Here is an 18,664-nt window from a genome sequence, read left to right on the forward strand (position 1 = left end):
GTTGTTTAAGTGTTCCCTTTATTTTTTTGAGCAGTGTATAACACAATGATTACCAACAAAGATATGAGTTGTGACTAGACTGGCAATAACCAGTGTACTATGGACCAGTGGATGCAAATAATGTATATTTAATTCTGTTGAATTAAGTATGCATCTTTCATGATGGACAACCTTAAAATATATAATATCAACTTATACACCGTTCCTGGGTATCAGAGTATGTGTTCTTTCGATAACTCGTATTTCACTTTCTGTCTTGCCATCAATACACCAGCCTGTACTGAGGTTTGTAATGGGTTGTTTTCTGTTGCAGGTGGATGGTCTGTTGAGCAGGGATGCAGCGAGGGAATGTGGTTTAAGGGGAGACAGAGCCAACCTCACACCAGCAGCCTTCTGCCCTCCTCACAGTGACAAGGTCCCTGTTGGAATCAACAGGCCAGCATTTACTGCCTGTAAGTATATGGAATTTTACCTATACCAATACATCTGTTATGATAGATCTATGCTTTTCTGATTTAAAACTGCATATTGTTTTCACCTGCATGTGTATCAATCCTATATGTTTGATAGCCAAATGGATTACGTTTCAGAGAAGTTTATTCTTCTTACCTGATAGATCTCTTTTGTCAAACGTTATGAAATGGATGATACGTCTGGGGTGAATATATTACCCTTCCTCAACCAAAATAGATATAACTACATTATAGTGTCACCATATGGCTGTATGCAGGAATACTACCCTGTACCCATCTGCTAGCTGGCCCATGAAAGCTAAGCAGGGCACCTCAGAATATCAGGTAGCATTGGTATTGGAGGGCCAGTAGGGGCTACTCATTGTCCCGCTAAGGGTTTTGTCTTTTGGCGGACAAGCTAGAAGGTCTTGACTAACTGTGGACAGTAAAGATGATTTGGCACTTGTCCCATGAGCAGAGATATTGTTGGCTGAATTCCTGACCCAGCCCTGCTTCAGATGCACAAATTCAACACTCCACTGCAACCCCCCTGGGTAGTTGCTGTTTTTAATCTTAAAACATAGTTATTTCCTCTCAGAGACAAGTTCTGATGCTTTATATCTCATTTCAAAATCGGTCAATATGTGTTGGTGTGGTGATGAAGCTCTACAAACCTGTGTAGATGTATACACAACAATGCTGTGTCTTGGCACATCTGTCTTTAAGGGTTTTCTGGCTGATATCCAGCACAGAGCTTGATTAATGGCTTGTCAATAAGGAAATAATTTCCAGCACCACAATCCACTCCTTTTAAGCATAATGGCAAATTGGCAATTTGAAAAGCATTAGACCCAGCAAAGCTTTTCAACAGAGCATGAATTGAATATTCATTCAGTTCTTTTACACATGCTTGTGCGCACACTGCCTTTTTTTATGAAGTTAAACTGCAGGAAGTATTTGTGCTCCTGGGATGTCACCTAGGTAAAGATACATATTAGCAATTAAAACATCTGTTTAAAACAACCAAACACATCCGTTCAGACTCATTTCTCACTCTGTGTATGACAACTGTTTGAGGTTGTAATTTAAATGGTCGCCAATAGCAGGGACATATGTTACTGCTAACCTCAGTAATGTGTCCATGCCCACTCATCCATGGTGGAGGCCTCAACATCACCACTGCCAGCTCTATCATTCCATTACACACACTCGTCTGTCTGGGAGCCCACTTTGATAACATGTGAGCATCATTACCTGGTGACCCATTGCATCTTGCGATTAAAAACATTTCTAATACACATTCTGATCCGTTGTTTTCACACACCTTATTAGAAGGTGATGAACACATTTTCTCTGTTCATACAAGCTGTGGTGGACCGCATCTGTATACGCTCATATTTGACCATTTCTTAGACGTCATTGCTATTTACAGTACCTTCCCACTGGGCACACACTAGTTGAATTAACGCTGTTTTAATGTGAATTTGTCAACTTATTGTGACGTGGAATCAACATGGAAAATACATTGAATTTGAAAAAAAGTAATCAACCAGTATTGATTTCATATAATTTCAACCAGCATTGTAAAAATGTAAATTAGGGTAAAACTTCAACTCAAATACATTGACTTGATTAACATAATCTTCAGAACTATGTGAAGTGTAATTTCAAAACACTATATATCCATTTCCAGAAATGTTGGTAAATTAGCTTTTATTTTTGTAAGAACTTATGAAAAAGTTTACATATTTGAACCCTTTGCAATGAGAATTGAAACTGAGCTCAGGTGCATCCTGTTTCCATTGAGCATCTACAACTTGATTGGAGTCCACCTGGGGTAAATTCAATTGATTGGATATGATTTGGGAAGGCACACACCTGTCGATATAAGGTCCCACCGTTGACAGTGCATGTCAGTGCAATAACCAAGCCATGAGGTTGAAGGAATTCTCTGTAGCGCTCTGGATTATGTCGAGGAACAGATCTGGGGAAAGTTACCGAAACATTTCTGCAGCATTTAAAGCCCACAAGAACACAGTGGCCTCCATTTTTAAATTGAAGAAGTTTGGAACCACCAAGACTCTTCCTAGAGATGGCTGCCTGGCCAAATGTGAAAGAAGGGCCTTGGTCAGGGAGGTGACCAAGAACCCGATTGTCACTCGGACAGAGCTCCAGAGTTCCACTGTGGAGATGTGAGAACCTTCCAGAAGGCAGCCATCTCTGCAGCACTCCACCAATCAGGCCTTTATGGTAGAATGGCTAGACGGAAGCTACTCCTCAGTAAAATGCACATGACAGCCCGCTTGGAGTTTGCCAAAAGGCACCTAAAGGACTCAGACCATGAGAACACAAGAAACCTCGCACCATCCCTACGGTGAAGCATGGTGGTGGCAGCATAATGCTGTGGGGATGTTTGTCAGCAGCAGCCACTGGGAGACCAGTCAGGAACGAGGGACGATGAACAGTAAGATCCTTGATGAATACCTCTAGAGCTCTCGGGAACTCAAACTGGGGTGAAGGTTCACCTTCCAACAGGACAATGACTTTAAGCACACAGCCAAGACAACGCAGAAGTAGCTTCGGAACAAGTCTCTGAATGTCCTTGAGTGGCCCAGCCAGAGCCCTGAACCCGATCTAACATCTCTGGAGAGATCTGAAAATAGCTGTACTGTAATGCTCCCCATCCAACCTGACAGAGCTTGAAAGGATCTGCAGAGAAGAATGGGAGAAACTCCACAAGTACAGGTGTGCCAACCATGTAGCGTCATACCCAAGAAGAACCGATGCTGTAATCGCTGCCAAAAGTGCTTCAACAATGTGATATTTCAGTTTTTTTGCAAACATTTCTAAAAACATCTTTTTGCTTTTTCATTTTTGGGTATTGCGTGTAGATTGATGAGGAAAACAAATATTTAATAAGTTTTAGAAGAAGGCTGTAACGCAACAAAATGTGGAAAAAGTCAAGGGCCCTGAATACTTTCCGAATGCACTGTACAGTATATCCGCCTCACTCTCAGAGAAATAAGTAGTAATTCTAGGTTTTACAAATCAAATGTAACAAATAACTACATGTTTAGCTCTCTCTGGTCTGAACGGGGATTTTAGAGGCTATAACTCAGCATCTACATTGGTCATTAGCGATATGTTCACATTGAGGCATTTCACTCTATTACATACCTGCTACTTAGCATTCATCTCTTTGAGACTGTACTGAATGTGCAGTTTTATACAAGGCAAAATGTCCATATTGCAAAGGTCAAGCCATAAGACAGACTGCAGAGGTTTCAGAACACAGTGTTTTCCCTCCCAGTAGAGCGTATAATACAGCAATACTGTAATTATGCAAATTTATAGACTCAATAACTGATTATAGGAGAAGGTCCAAAATGAAACGGAATATAGACTATGAACTGTATAGCTTGTCGCCTCTTGTATTGTAACAACGGAACAGACAGGGAGTTTTTGCTCACTGCATCTGCTACTGACTGAAATGTTATGTTCAAAGTGGTCGATTGAATTGGAAGTGATATAAACATGGACATTTCTCTATTTACCTACCCTCTGGTGGTGAGAGAAAGAAATGTAATGTAAAAAAAAACCCTGCATAGCGGTTTGGGAGTGTCATTTGTCTTTAGTCATGCGGAATGCCGTCCATCAGTTTTACTGCACATTGGCTGCCTCTCAACGCAACAGTGATGAGTGATGGCCAAAGTGCCTCCGGATAGCTCTGGCAGGGATGATGAAAATGTGAAAACACCAAGTTACACAGGAAATTGGCCGTTTTGGATGCAATTGACACGAAAGGGTTTTTAGAAATGACACAAGCTTAACGGTTCAAAGTGGTGTCTGTTGTAAGGTAGTTATGGTCCATTGGGCTTATTGCTGAAGTATTCTCCCTTTATAACCTTATCACTGCAGTTTTTTCAAAGCCAATCTAATCTCTATAGACGTAATTAGGCCAAAGAACCCGAGATACCAAAAAGCCTTGAATGAAAAAGCCAGCATAATAACCCAATTGTGCGAGAAGAGAAAACCTATCTACCCTAACGACCAACTGGGCACACACTGGTTGAATCAACGTAATTGTGACGTGGAATGAACGTGGAAAATACAATGGATTCGAAAAAATGAATCAACCTTTCATCTCATTTTAACCAGCGTTGTAAACATTCAAATTAGGGTAAAACTTTAACTTAAATACCTGACTTAACCTGATTAACAGGCTGTTACATCAATCTAATTTCAACATAATCATCAGAACTATGTACACATTGAAATTGTGTTGTTTCCGTGTCTCATTTCTAATCTTCTTCCTATACTGAATATACAAGGCATTAAGAACACCTGCTCTTTCCATGACCTAGACTGCCTAGGTGAATCCAGGTGAAAGCTATGATCCTTTATTGTTACATCCACTTCAATCAGTGTAGATAAAGGTGAAGAGACAGGTTAAAGACAGCCTTGAGACAATTGAGACAAGGATTGTGTATGTGTGCCATTCAGAGGGTGAATGGGCAAGACCAACGATTTAAGTGCCTATGAACGAGGTATAGCAGTAGATGCCAGGCGCACTGGTTTGTGTCAAGAACTGTAACGCTCCTGGATTTTTCATGCTCAACAGTTTCCCGCCAACATCCAGCCAACATGGACCATCATCCCTGTGGATGGGGGGGTACTCAATATTATGAAGGTGTTACTAGTGTTTGAAATTATGTAAAATGCTATATTTGATTAGACTTTTTTTCAATGTTGATAGTAAAATGCTATTTTTCAAGCCATCAACCAAAATAAAGAGGTACACTACGGTGCCAAAGTTTGGGGTCACTTAGATATGTCCTTGTTTTTGAAAGAAAATCACATTTTAATGGACAAAAAATTTGATTTTCAGTGTAGACATTGTTAATGCTGTAAATGGTGGATTTTTGTATGGTATATCTACATAGCTGTACCGAGTCCCATTATCCGCAACCATCACTCCTGTGTTCCAATGGCACATTGTGTTAGCTAATCCAAGTTGATCATTTTAAAAGGCTAATTGATCATTAGAACACCCTTTTGCAATTATGTTAGCACAGCTGATACTGGCCGTTAGATTAGTTAAGTATCTGGAGCATCAGCATTTGTGGATTCAATTACAGGTTCAAAATGTCCAGAAACAAAGACCTTTCTTCTGAAACTCATCAGTTCTTTTTATGAGCACAAACTGTCTCTAACCAGAATAGAAAGAGGAGTGAGAGGCCCCGGTGCACATCTGAGAAAGAGGACAAGTACACTGGAGTGTCTAGTTTGAGAAACAGACGCCCCACAAGTCCTCAACTGGCAGCTTCATTAAATAGTACCCACAAAATACCAGTCTCAACGTCAACAGTGAAGAGGCGACTCCGGGATGCTGGCCATCTAGGCAGAGTTCCTCTGTCCAGTGTCTGTGTTCTTTTGCCCATCTTAATCCTTGTCTTTTATTAATATTGATGTTACGAATGTATTCTTTGTAAGGATCGACGCTGGTAGACGAGAAGCAGGGCAGGGAGTGAACATTTAATTAAAAACAGACATGGTACAGGACAGCGTCTGAACATGAACACATAACGACATTAATGCAGACACAGGGAATAAACAAACGGGGGAGCAGACAGTTATAGATGGGCAATCAACAAAGGGAAGGAGTCCAGGTGAGTCCAATGAGCACTGCTGCGTGTAATGGTGGTGACAGGTGTGCGTAATGAAGGACAGCCTGGCAAGCTCAAGGACCAGAGAAGGAGAGTGACATGTTGGATTCACGTCTCCAACTGAACCAAAAATGAAAGTTAAATAGGATTAAGCCAGTGGCTCAGATGAAACTCTCCTGTGTTGTCAACCAAACACAATTCAATATTAGTTAAGGCTATCTTACAAACTAGTGTGACAGCATTTATTCAAACTTAAATGAATAACGCATCCATGGCAACATTTTGAAGTTAACCTACTGTAACTATAAATGTCTTCTTGTGTAATCATAGAAAGCATGCATGTTCAAGATGAAAAGAAAAGGTGGTGGATCTTTGGAGATTTTCACCATTTCAGTAATAATCTGCTCAGAATCGTTCAATTGCATTATGTACTTTTAGTGTAATCTCAACGGCAATCCAGGTAATTTGGTTGTGCTATTAGATTAATCCAGTGATATCACAGTCAATTGTTGTATAAATACAAGATACCTGACATTGTATTCCCATTTGAACTTTTTGTAGTTTTAAATGGTAAAAACGCAGTGAGAGAAATTTGGGTGACCAAAATCAGACATTGTTTTTCCATTGGAATTTGATTGTACTTTTATATGGTTAAATTAAAATAACTGTCTTTTTGAGTGGGTGAAAATAGGTTGTAATCTCATTGATAAATGTCCCAACCAGATATTGCCTAATTATCCACATTGAAATGATTCTGTGTGTCCAGTGGGATGTTTTTGAATGTTAGCAAAGTGTATAGCATAATTGAGCACACAAGTTATATAAAATATAACTTTCTTTGTGTACATTGTCAATTCACATTATTATAACTATGAAAAAAGCTCTCCTTTGCTTTCCCGTGTGGCACATCCACTGCACTCTCAACACGTCTCTATGGGTAAACTGTAATGTACTACAGTGCCAAAGTACAGTATGTGTTTTGCCCTCCAGTTGGAGGTTGTAGGGCTGTTATTGTTACCCATTATTTCATGTTGAAAAAGTGTTAAAAGCTTGAGAGCCAGGAAGATAAAAAAAAGAGTTGATCCAAAGAAGCACTCTGTAGGTCTTGTTTTCCAAATTGTATGACTCGTCTAATGTTAATGATCCTACAGGTCTAGCAATGATAACAGAGCAAAGAACATTGAATATGTCCAAAAATGTACTATTGTGGAAAATGTTTTGGGAACACACATGTTTTGGGAACATTCTCTGTGACATTATGTTACTGTTCATGGTGTATGATTTTCATTTCTAGGCTGTTAACCATCCTATTTCTGAATAACTGCATAAAGTTTCTGTTTAATTGATTGTGAACTGTGGCTGGGATCAAAGGGTCTGGGGGTTTAGTTTGATTTTGGAAAGTATTTTTTCCCAAAACAAAAACTTTCCCCAACTTGTTCTTGACCTGTTTTTAGCACAACAAGTAAAAGATAATGAAGCTGGTGTCAAAGGCCATGTGTTAGAGGACACATGTATATCCACTCCAGTGGCGGTCGGTGCTGTTTAAGATTAGGGAGGATGTTTTTTTTTCATGAGCATGGAGTTATTTCTATTACAGCATATTGGATGACTGTCATTCATATTCCATTCACCCAGCTCAGTGTAACAGTGAAAAGGTTTAGGCTACATCATGATACTCTAAATTGCCCTATAACCATCACGAGGTGGCTACAACCAACAGGTGGAGAATCTTTTACTAATCAAGGTGCCAGACACATTCAATGCCACCTTGCACACTCTTGCCTGCATCTAGCGGATATAGGGTGTTATCATTAGTCCTAACAGTTGCAAAAGGTTTTGTTTTGCAACTCAAACAAGTTTCTATTGGACAAATTCAGGTAGGTCCCTTTCGTTTAGTTTGCTTCTGTTAAAGAAACGTTTTGCAACAGAATTGTCGGAATGAATACACCCCTGATCACCCGCACATACATCGTCACTTTGCTCATTGTATAATTCCTTCTCGCACATATGCACTCTCCTCCTCTCATATTTTCCTTTCGCTTGTGGTGCACAACACAACAGCTGTCTGTTACCAGGCACAAAAACCTCTCCATAACCGCTAATGCTAACCGCTACACAGCCTACATCATTGTCACCATATTAACGTTATAGTCAACATAGTAGAACTAATTTGTTATTATACCACACAATATAATCATTGTGTACAATCACACAGTACAGTGTACAGCAAGCAGTTTAGCAATTACACCAGGTGGCCCCCGTGGCAATAAATTAATACAACCGAAAGCTTACCTTGACTTGGAAGAGTTGCAGTGTTGGATAGCTTTAGCAAGCTAGCTAACATACATATAATTATTCTCGGAATGAGTAGGCGAAATTAGCTGCATTAGCTAAGTTAGTGAAACAGAATTTCGCTCTCTCTCTTTCTCACTCTGCTGCTTCTCCTTATTTTTTTTCAAAATGACTATTGTCTTTCTCTCTCTTTGTCACCTACTCACCCCACTTTATGCACTGCATTGCTACTGTAGCTTATGGTTTCAGTACTAGATTAATTCCCTGATCCTTTGATTGGATGTACAACATGTCAGTTCATACTGCAAGTACTCTGATATGTTGGAGGATGTCCTCCGGACGTCATCATAATTACTGTGTATGTTTATGGTGAAACCATGAGCCTCCTAGGATTTCTGTTGAAGTCAATGTACCCGGAGAAGGATGGAAAATATCTGTCTTCCAGCTACACCATGGTGCTACCCTAGAGGGTGCTGTTGAGGCTACTGTAAACCTTCTTTGCAAAAAAGTGTGTTTAAATCAGTTATTTGTTGACGTGAATATATTTAGTATAGACTTATCAAAAAAGTTTCACTTTTAATGTTTTACACTTCTGAGCTGCCTCCACTGCTCCACTCACGTCTCTAAATTACTTGTTTCTGCTATGTTAAAGCAATTCTAGGGCTAAATAGGCACACATCTCGGAGCTAAATGTGTGTCTGAGGAAGATTTCCTCTAATCCTCACTTCACGGCGCAAAGCGAGAATCCAAGGTCAGCTTTGCCTTGGATGGGGGCATATTTCCATGCTGAAGATGAGGGGATTTGGAGGGCAGGGCTTTGCGATAAGCCTCCGCACACACAGGGAACAAGCGTGCACGAATGGCACCTGAGGTTCTTCTCGACCCGGCAGACGAAGGCAGTGGTGGCATGTGTGTCTTGTGTAAGGTGGCATGCCTTTAACCTTGAGTGACATTTGGAACTTGGCAGGCTAGTCCATGGGCGCTGCTGCGCTAGCTAGCTATAGGAAGACTATTGTTTCTTTGTGGTCTCTCTAGTGTGCATTGTCAGAGCAGGAAATTAATGTGAGCTCTCTATTCTGCCACTGTCAGATAGTGACACTCAGCAGGAGGTGTGCTAGCTAGTGCAAATGTCCAGGGTTTTTCTGGAGTTTGCAGTATGCTAGCTTGAGCCCAGTGCTGTAGCCCACACAACCCAACCACCATACAGCAGAGAAGTCCAGGTCTAGGGTCGATATCTAATTTCATTTTCAAAGGACCCCCCTAATCTAGCACAGGTAGTATAGAGACCTCCCATTGACACTAATTTACTGAGAGTCACACCCACGAAGTTCAGTGTTCAGTTAAATTAACACCTTTGTCTGGAATGAGAACCAGCATACTGAGGAGTCCAAGAACCAAGTATATTCCATAATGCCGCAAATGAAACTAATGCGATTCAGTTTGAAACAACACAAATGAGCCTACATTGTGTGGGGAAGGTATGGGATAATTAGGTACCATAAAATATGAGATTAAATAAACTGACCTGCAATTTGTATGAAAACAAGTGAAAATGGAATGACGGCAGGTATAATTGGGGGTCAAAAGGTGACCCATTTGTTGATTCAGGTAGCCCTCAATACGCTACATAGCTCAAGTAGAGTTCTCAAAGCTTTTCTGTTCAAACAATGTCTGCTGATATTTTTTTGAGATTGTGTACTGCACTGCACTTAGGGACCAAAAAATCCCCCCTGTAAGGTTTTTAGTGTTATCTCTATGGTGTGGTCAGGCCGTTGTGGCAGTGTGAAGGTCACCACATTACCACACCTTTCGAAATGGCATTTAGGCCATTTTAACACAGGAGTCAGGACCCTGCATTGGGAAAGTAGAGGCTTTAACTTGGCTGGTGATCTCAAATAAAATAAATTGTTATTTGTCACATGCTTCGTAAACAACAGGTGTGGACTAACAGTGAAATGTTTACTAATGGGCCAATCCCAACAATGCAGAGAGAAAATATATATATTAATAAGTAACATTCAAATGTTTTTCTTTATTTTTACTATTTTCGACATTGCAGAATAATAGTGAAGACATCAAACGTATGAAAAAACACACATGGAATCATGTAGTAACCAAAACAACATTAAACAAATCAAAGAATATTTGAGATTCCTCAAAGTAGCCACCATTTGCCTTGATGGTAGCTTTGCACACTTTTGGCATTCTCTCAACCAGCTTCATGAGGTCACCTGGAATGCATTTCAATTAACTGCCTTGTTAAAAGTTCCTTTATGGAATGTTTTCCTTCTTAATTCGTTTGAGCCAACCAGTTGTGTTGTGACAAGGTAACGTTGATTAACGGAAGATAACCCTATTTGGGAAAAGACCAAGTCAACATTATGGCAATAAAAAATAAAAAAGGGAAAGTCCATCATTACTTGAAGACATGAAGGTCAGTCAATCCGGAAAATTTCAAGAACTGAACGTTTTTTCCAGTGCAGTTGGAAAAACCATCAAGCGCTATGTTGAAAGTTGCTCTCATGAGGACCGCCTCAGGAAAGGAAACCCAGAGTTACTCCTGCTGCAGAGGATACGTTCTCCGGGGTTAACTGCACCTCATAAATTGCATCCCAAATAAATGCTTCACAGAGTTCAAGTAACAGACACATCTCAACATCAACTGTTCAGAGGAGACAGCGTGAATCAGGCCGTCATGGTCAAATTGCTGCAAAGAAACCACTACTAAAGGATACCAATAAGAAGGAGACTTGTTTGGGCCAAGAAACATGAGCAATGTCATTTTGGTCCGATGAGTCCACATTTGAGATTTTTGGTTCCAACTGCCGTGTCTTTGTGAGACGCAGAGTAGGTGAATGAATGATCTCCGGCCTGTGTTGTTCACACCGTGAAGCATGGAGGAGAAGGTCTGATGGTGTGGGGGTGCTTTGCTGGTGACGCTGTCTGTGATTTACTTAGAATTCAAGGCACACTTAACCAGCATTCTGCAGAGATGACCTGGCCTCCACAAACACCCGACCTCAACCCAATTGAGATGGTTTGGGATGAGTTGGCCTGCAGAGTGAAGGAAAAGCAGCCAACAAGTGCTAAGCATATGTGGGAACTCCTTCAAGAATGTTAGAAAAGCTTTCCAGATGAAGCTGGTTGAGAGAATGCCAAGAGTGTGCAGAGCTGTCATCAAGGCAAAGGGTGGCTACTTTGAAAAATCTCAAATATACAGTATATGTTTATGTGTTCGCTATTATTCTACAATGTAGAAAACAGAAAAAATAAAGAAAACACCTGGAATGAGAAGATGTGTCCACATTTTTGACTGATACTGTAAATACACTGCTCCAAAAAATAAAGGGAACACTTAAACAACACAATGTAACTCCAAGTCAATCACACTTCTGTGAAATTAAACTGTCCACTTAGGAAGCAACACTGATTGACAATAAATTTCACATGCTGTTGTGCAAATGGAATAGACAACAGGTGGAAATTATAGGCAATTAGCAAGACACCCCCAATAAATGAGTGGTTCTGCAGGTGGTGACCACAGACCACTTCTCAGTTCCTATGCTTTCTGGCTGATGTTTTGGTCACTTTTGAATGCTGGCGGTGCTTTCACTCTAGTGGTAGCATGAGACGGAGTCTACAACCCACACAAGTGGCTCAGGTAGTGCAGCTCATCCAGGATGGCACATCAATGCAAGCTGTGGCTAGAAGGTTTGCTGTGTCTGTCAGCGTAGTGTCCAGAGCATGGAGGCGCTACCAGGAGACAGGCCAGTACATCAGGAGACGTGGAGGAGGCCATAGGAGGGCAACAACCCAGCAGCAGGATCGCTACCTTCGCCTTTGTGCAAGGAGGAGCAGGAGGAGCACTGTCAGAGCCCTGCAAAATGACCTCCAGCAGGCCACAAATCAAATCAAATCAAATTTATTTATATAGCCCTTCGTACATCAGCTGATATCTCAAAGTGCTGTACAGAAACCCAGCCTAAAACCCCAAACAGCAAGCAATGCAGGTGTAGAAGCACGGTGGCTAGGAAAAACTCCCTAGAAAGGCCAATACCTAGGAAGAAACCTAGAGAGGAACCAGGCTATGTGGGGTGGCCAGTCCTCTTCTGGCTGTGCCGGGTGGAGATTATAACAGAACATGGCCAAGATGTTCAAATGTTCATAAATGACCAGCATGGTCGAATAATAATAAGGCAGAACAGTTGAAACTGGAGCAGCAGCACAGTCAGGTGGAAGTTGAAACTGGAGCAGCAGCATGGCCAGGTGGACTGGGGACAGCAAGGAGTCATCATGTCAGGTAGTCCTGGGGCATGGTCCTAGGGCTCAGGTCAGTTGAAACTGGAACAGCAGCATGGCCAGGTGGACTGGGGACAGCAAGGAGTCATCATGTCAGGTAGTCCTGGGGCATGGTCCTAGGGCTCAGGTCCTCCGAGAGAGAGAAAGAAAGAGAGAAGGAGAGAATTAGAGAACGCACACTTAGATTCACACAGGACACCGAATAGGACAGGAGAAGTACTCCAGATATAACAAACTGACCCCAGCCCCCCGACACATAAACTACTGCAGCATAAATACTGGAGGCTGAGACAGGAGGGGTCAGGAGACACTGTGGCCCCATCCGAGGACACCCCCGGACAGGGCCAAACAGGAAGGATATAACAAATGTGCATGTGTCTGCTCAAACGGTCAGACACAGACTCCATGAGGGTGGTATGAGGGCCCGATGTCCACAAGTGGGGGTTGTGCTTATAGCCCATCACCGTGCAGGACGTTTGGCATTTGCCAGAGAACACCAAGAGTGGCAAATTCGCCACTGGCGCCCTGTGCTCTTCACAGATGAAAGCAGGTTCACACTGAGCACATGTGACAGATGTGACAGAGTCTGGAGACGGTGTGGAGAACGTTCTGCTGCCTGCAACATCCTCCAGCATGAACGGTTTGGCGGTGGGTCAGTCATGGTGTGGGGGTGGCATTTCTTTGGTGGGCCGCACAGCCCTCCATGTGCTCACCAGAGGTAGCCTGACTGCCATTAGGTACCGAGATGAGATCCTCAGACCCCTTGTGAGACCATATGCTGGTGCAGTTGGCCCTGGGTTCCTCCTAATGCAAGACAATGCTAGACCTCATGTGGCTGGAGTGTGTCAGCAGTTCCTGCAAGAGGAAGGCATTGATGCTATGGACTGGCCCGCCCGTTCCCCAGACCTGAATCCAATTGAGCACATCTGGAACATCATGTCTCGCTCCATCCACCACGTTGCACCACAGACTGTCCAGGAGTTGGCGGATGCTTTAGTCCAGGTCTGGGAGTAGATCCCTCAGGAGACCATCCACCACCTCATCAGGAGCATGCCCAGGCGTTGTAGGGAGGTCATACAGGCACGTGGAGGCCACACACACTACTGAGCCTCATTTTGACTCGTTTTAAGGACATTACATCAAAGTTGGATCAGCCTGTAGTGTAGTTTTCCACTTTAATTTTGAGTGTGAAACCAAATCCAGACCTCCATGGGTTGATAAATTTGATTTCCATTGATCATTTGTGTGATTTTGTTGTCAGCACATTCAACTATGTAAAGAAAAAAGTATTTAATAAGAATATTTCATTCATTCAGATCTAGGATGTGTTATTTTTGTGTTCCCTTTTTTTAACCGTGTGTAATAGAAAGGTAAAATACACAATGAGTAATAATAACTTGGCTATATACACAGGGTACCAGAACCGAGTCAATGTGCAGGGGTACGAGATAATTGACGTAGACATGTACATTTACAGTGTCTTCAGAAAGTATTCACACCCCTGATTTGTCAACGATCTACACAAAATACTCTGTAATGTGAAAGTGGAAGAAACATTTGAACATTTGCAAAAAAGTATTATATATATGTTAAACACAAATATATATATATATATATATATATATATATTCGTAAGGTATGTAAGTATTTAACCCCCTGGGTCAATACATGTTAGAATCACATTTGACAGCGATTACAGCTGAGTCTTTTCTCGGATAGTTCTAAGAGCTTTGCACTCCCGGATTGTACAATATTTGCACTGTATTCTTTAAAAAAGTCTTTTCAAGTCTTGCCATAGATTTTCCAGCCATTTTATGTCAAAACTGTAACTTAGGCCACTCAGGAACAGTCAACGTAATCTTAGTAAGCAACTCCTGTGTACATTTGGCCTTGTGTTTTAGGTTATTTTCTTGCTGAAAGGTGAATTTGTCTCCCAGTGTCGGTTGGAAAGCAAACTGAACCAGGTTTACCTGTAGAATTTTGTCTGTGCTTAGCTGTATTCAGTTTTTTGTTCATCCTAAAAAAACTCCCTAGTCCTTCCCGATGCCGATGACGAGCATACCCATAACATGATTCAGTCACCACCATGCTTGAAAATATAAAAAGTGCTACTCAGTGATGTGTTTTGTTGAATTTGCCCCAAACATTTCCCCAAATGTATTCAGGACATAAAGTTAATTTCTTTGCCACATTTTTTGGCAGTTTTACTTGATGCATCTTTTGAATATTTGTGTTCTGTACAAACTACCTTCTTTACCGTCTGTAATTTAGGTTTGTATTGTGGAGTAACTACATTGTTGTTGATTCATCCTCAGTTTTCTCCTATCGTAGCCATTAAACTCTAACTGTTTTCAGGTCAAATCCCTGAGCAGTTTCCTTCCTCTCCGTCAACTGAGTTAGGAAGGACGCCTCTCTTTGTATTGAGTGGGTGTATTGATACCCCATCCAAAGTGTAATTAATAACTTCACCATGCTCAAAGGGATATCCAATGTCTGCTTCTTTATTTTTTTACCCTTAGGTGCCCTTTTTTGCAAGGCTTTGGAAAACGTCCCTGATCTTTGTGGTTGAATCTGCGTTTGGCCCATGCCAAATCTTTTCAGCCTCCTGAGGGGGAAGGGGTGTCATTCCCTCTTCACAACTGTGTTGGTGCTTCTGGACTATGATAGATCTTTTGTGATGTGGACACAGAGGAACTTGAAGCTCTCACTACAGCCCCATCGATGTGTGCTCTGCCCTCTGTTTCCTGTAGTCCACGATCAGCTCCTTTGTCTTGCTGATGTTGAGGGAGAAGTTGTCGCCCTGGCACCACACTACTAGGTCTCTGACAAACTCCCTATAGGCTGTGAAATCAAATCAATGTTTATTTGTCACGTGCGCCGAATACAACAGGTAGACCTTACTTACAGGCTCTAACCAATAGTGCGAAGAAAAAAAGTGTGAAGGTAAGTAAAGAAAAAACAAACAATAAAAAGACATTTGAAAAAACCGTAGCAAGGCTGTATACAGACATCGGTTAGTCAGGCTTATTGAGGTAGTATGTACATGTGGGTATGGTTAAAGTGACTATGCATATAGGATGAACAAGGTGTAGCAGTAGCGTAAAAGGAGGGGCTGGCGGGTGGTGGGACACAATGCAGATAGCCCGGTTAGCCAATGTGCGGGAGCACTGGTTGGTTGGGCCAATTGAGGTAGTATGTACATGAATGTATAGCTAAAGTGACTATGCATAAAATATAAACAGAGTAGCAGCAGCGTAAAAGAGGGGTTGGGGGGGGCAATGCAAATAGTCCGGGTAACCATTTGGTTACCTGTTCAGAAGTCTTATGGCTTGGGGATAAAAAAACTGTTGAGTAGCCTTTTTGTCTTAGACTTGGCACTCCGGTACCGCTTGCCATGCGGTAGTAGAGAGAACAGTCTATGACTGGGGTGGCTGGGGTCTTTGACCATTTTCAGGGCCTTCCTCTGACACCACCTGGTGTAGAGGTCCTGGATGGCAGGCAGCTTTGCCCCAGTGATTTACTGGGCCATACGCACTACCCTCTTTAGTGCCTTGCGGTCGGAGGCCAAGCAATTGCCATACCAGGCAGTGATGCAACCGGTCAGAATGCTCTCGAAGTTGCAGCTGTAGAACCTTTTGAGGATCTCAGAACCCATGCCAAATATTTTTTGTTTCCTGAGGGGGAATAGGCTTTGTCGTGCCCTCTTCATGACTGTCTTGGTGTGTTTGGACCATTCTAATTTGTTGTTGATGTGGACACCAAGGAATTTGAAGCTCTCAACCTGTTCCACTACAGCCCAGTCGGTGAGAACGGGGACGTGCTCTGTGCTCCTTTTCCTGTAGTCCACAATCATCTCCTTCGTCTTGGTTACGTTGAAGGATAGGTTGTTATTCTGGCACCACCTGGCCAGGTCTCTGACCTCCTCCCTATAGGCTGTCTCGTCGTTGTCGGTGATCAGGCCTACCACTGTTGTGTCGTCAGCAAACTTAATGATGGTGTTGGAGTCGTGCCTGGCCATGCAGTCGTGGAGGAGGGGACTGAGCACACACCCCTGGGGCGCTCCAGTGTTGAGGATCAGCGTGGCAGATGTATTGCTACCTACCCTCACCACCTGGGGGCGGCCCATCAGGAAGTTCAGGATATAGTTTTAGAGGGAGGTTTTCAGTCCTAGGGTCCTTAGCTTAGTGATGAGCTTGGAGAACACTATGATGTTGAACGTTGAGCTGTAGTCATTGAACAGTATTCTCACCTAGGTGTTCCTCTTGTCAAAGTGGGAAAGGTCAGTGTGGAGTGCAATAGAGAGTGTCATCTGTGGATCTGTTGGGACGGTATGCAAATTGGAGTGGGTCCAGGGTGTCTGGGATGATGGTGTTGATGTGAGCCATGACCAGCCTTTTGAAGCATTTCATTGTAACATATGTGAGTGCCACGGGGCGATATTCATTTAGACAGGTTACCTTGCCATTCTTGGGCACAGGGACAAGGATGGTCTGCTTAAAACATGTAGGTATGACAGACTGGTTCAGGGAGAGGTTGAAAATGTAAGTGAAGACACTTGCCAGGTGGTCAGCGCAGGCTCTGAGTATGCGTCCTGGTAATCCGTCTGAACGTTAACGTGTTTAAATGTACATTTAAATCACCGGCCACCAGGTGCGCTGTTTCTGGGATGAGCATTTTCTTGTTTGCTTATGGCCCTGTTCAGCTTGTTGAGTGAGGTCTTCATGCCAGCATCAGTTTGTGGTGATAAATAGATAGCTACAAAAAAATATAAATGAAAAATCTCTTGGTAAACAGTATGGTCTACCGCTTATCATGAGGTATTCTAGCTCAGGCGAGCAGAACCTCAAGACTTCCTTAATATTAGATTTTTTAGCACCAGCCATTGTTATCAAAGAGACACGCTTACCCGACGCTGCCATTCTGTCTGCTGATGCATAGAAAAATCTGCTAGATGGACGTATATTATCCATGTCCTTGTTCAGCCACAACTCAGAGAAACATAGTATATTACAGTTCCTCAGGTCGTGTTGATTGGATAGTCTCGAACATAGCTCGTCCAGTTTGTTCTCCATTGAGAATGGAGGGTAGAGGCGGTTTATGTACTCGCCGACCTAGTTTTGTCAGGGTGCCCACACTTCTCCCTCTCTTACACTGCCTTTTTATTTTTCGGCCTGTTCCAGGGGTGAGCGGCATGTCCTGCGTCTCTGACACATTGAAGTAGAAATCTTCATCCTAGCAATGTCCAGAATCTCTTTTGGGTCATGGTGGAAACATTGTGTACAAAAAAGTTTAGATCAATGCAAAGTTGGTCAGAGCCCATAAAACGACTGCTTTCCCTTGACACTTATTTTGATACAGGTGCAGCGAATTGAAATTATACCAGCGCTGAGAATCTTTTTGCCACTGGCTTTATCCCTAGACTTGACTTGAAATAAGAAATGTAGCTGCTTAGAAGACAAATATCTTGAGTACCTTTACGCCACTGCCGCTGTTGAGAAGACATGGGTTGCTCCAAATATGCAGTAAATTCAGGCTTTTATTACGTAAGCTACATCTATTTACATTGATTTATGTATTCTCCATCCCACTATCTGTCAGTAATAAGTAATAAGATATTGTTTTTCTTTAGCCTGTCGAAAGCCCCTCCAACACGTTACTCTGTCGTCTTTTTTATCACACCCCTTTTTCTTTTACCATCTAAATGCATTTCGTAAACTGCCTTCGTACTGCCCGAACCGTTCGACTGAGAAGTAATGAGATTAATGCTTCATTTGTTTAACCATATTGATCTAATTTAAATTCATTCGTTCGGTATGCTGAAAATGAGGCATGTATCTTTCCTGATCAATGTAATGGTTTAAATTATAGAGACCCTACATTCCAAACAGAAGACTGATGCTATGGTAACTGGCTTGATGATAGATCTGAAGATTTAAGCAGTAATGTAAAAAATAG

At 42.2% G+C, this 18,664-nt stretch overlaps 1 protein-coding gene across 1 annotated transcript in view; it reads left to right on the forward strand.

The window, feature by feature from the left end:
• The first annotated feature begins 318 nt into the window (after nucleotides 1–318).
• The window catches only part of lingo1a (leucine rich repeat and Ig domain containing 1a), a 118,076-nt gene continuing 99,730 nt past the window's right edge, over nucleotides 319–18,664 (forward strand). Inside the window, exon 1 of the mRNA XM_020456649.2 lies at nucleotides 319–452. The gene's annotated coding sequence lies outside the window, so the exon portion shown is untranslated. The remainder of the gene's footprint in view (nucleotides 453–18,664) is intronic.

Source organism: Oncorhynchus kisutch, linkage group LG22 (assembly GCF_002021735.2).
Source record: "Oncorhynchus kisutch isolate 150728-3 linkage group LG22, Okis_V2, whole genome shotgun sequence".
Lineage (NCBI taxonomy): Eukaryota > Metazoa > Chordata > Actinopteri > Salmoniformes > Salmonidae > Oncorhynchus > Oncorhynchus kisutch.